General features: G+C 38.8%; 1 non-coding gene across 1 annotated transcript; it reads right to left on the bottom strand.

Annotated features, from left to right (window-relative positions):
* Positions 1-1,199: 1,199 nt before the first annotated feature.
* Trnas-cga (transfer RNA serine (anticodon CGA)) lies at positions 1,200-1,274 on the bottom strand. Its single transcript has one exon. It is a non-coding gene; the product is annotated as a tRNA-Ser (tRNA).
* Positions 1,275-1,515: the final 241 nt, after the last annotated feature.

The following is a 1,515-nucleotide window of genomic DNA, read 5'->3' as shown; positions in this document are numbered from 1 at the left end:
AACCTAGCTCATGCTATGAAATGATTGCGATGAACTTACAACACAACCAAAATTCAACAAAAAATAAACAACTCAATCAATTTTTGCCACTATGTAACCAACTGACTTCGTTCACAATTTGACAGTCATCTGTCAAACGACATTTGCCCATATAGTAGCGAAATAAATTAGAATTGGAATAGAAGTAAAATAACTACATTCGTTGGACAGATGGCGAAACAACTCAAAAGTAAAAACAAATATTGATTTATTTTAATTTTGGATGGAATGCCTTCTTGTAGATTTTTCTCCAGATCTTCCCGATTTTTTGCCAACTGAAAACATTCAACTGAGTTATCCAGAAAACATAACAAACAAAGCAAAACTCAACCAAATATATAGCAAAATGGTTCAAATGGCTCTGAGCACTATGGGACTCAACTGCTGAGGTCATTAGTCCCCGAGAACTTAGAACTAGTTAAACCTAACTAACTTAAGGACATCACAAACATCCATGCCCGAGGCAGGACTCGAACCTGCGACCGTAGCGGTCTTGCGGTTTCAGACTGCAGCGCCTTTAACCGCACGGCCACTTCGGCAGGCAAATATATAGCACCTATTGTCAGTTATGATCTATAGTGCATACAAAAATTATGATTTTTGCAGTTTGTCCGAATTTTCCGACTTTCGTTTGTAATTATTCCGAATTTTTTTTCCTGACAACCGGTCCAGAATCATAACGAACAAAACAAAGAAAGAATTACGCATATTCATCGTGGGTTATGGCCTTGAATTCATACAAAAATCCTATACGGAATCGCACTATCAGATTTTCCCCAAATTTCCCATTTTTCTGACAAGTTTTCCAATTCTTGTTTCCCTGAAAACCTTATTTGAACTATTACGAACATCTTTTAAAAAATTCACCAAATCTGTCCATCCGTTCTCAGTTGATGTGCTTATTAATGAATAGTACTTAACTTTTTAATTATATAGATGAATGGCGTAGCATTTGGATTAAGCTGACGTCACGTGTATCAGGATACAACAAAGCTACAGCAGTTACGTCTTTAATGTTTTTCGGAGAATGAATATTGACACTATCGTGTTTAAATCTTGGCGGAATCGCTGCAACTGGTTGTGCCATCTCACACGGGATTTGCGATTGGGGGAGGCAGAGAAAATAGAAAATATGAAACTTCCTGGCAGATTAAAACTGTATGCCCGACCGAGACTCGAACTCGGGACCTTTGCCTTTCGCGGGCAAGTGCTCTACCAACTGAGCTACCGAAGCACGACTCACGCCCGGTATTCACAGCTTTACTTCTGCCAGTACCTCGTCTCCTTGTAAGTAGGCTGTTTATGTTTTCTCTATGTAAGTAGGCTGTTTATGTTTTCTCTATGTAAGTAGGCTGTTTATGTTTTCTCTATGTAAGTAGGCTGTTTATGTTTTCTTATTGGCAACGTTACGTAGCGCTCAATATGAAAATCACTGGCTGTGCTGTGTGCAGTCTGTGGCTGCTTTGCATTGTTGTA

The sequence above is a fragment of the Schistocerca serialis genome, chromosome 3 (assembly GCF_023864345.2).
Source record: "Schistocerca serialis cubense isolate TAMUIC-IGC-003099 chromosome 3, iqSchSeri2.2, whole genome shotgun sequence".
Lineage (NCBI taxonomy): Eukaryota > Metazoa > Arthropoda > Insecta > Orthoptera > Acrididae > Schistocerca > Schistocerca serialis.
This window is presented reverse-complemented; position numbering and strand designations above follow the sequence as displayed.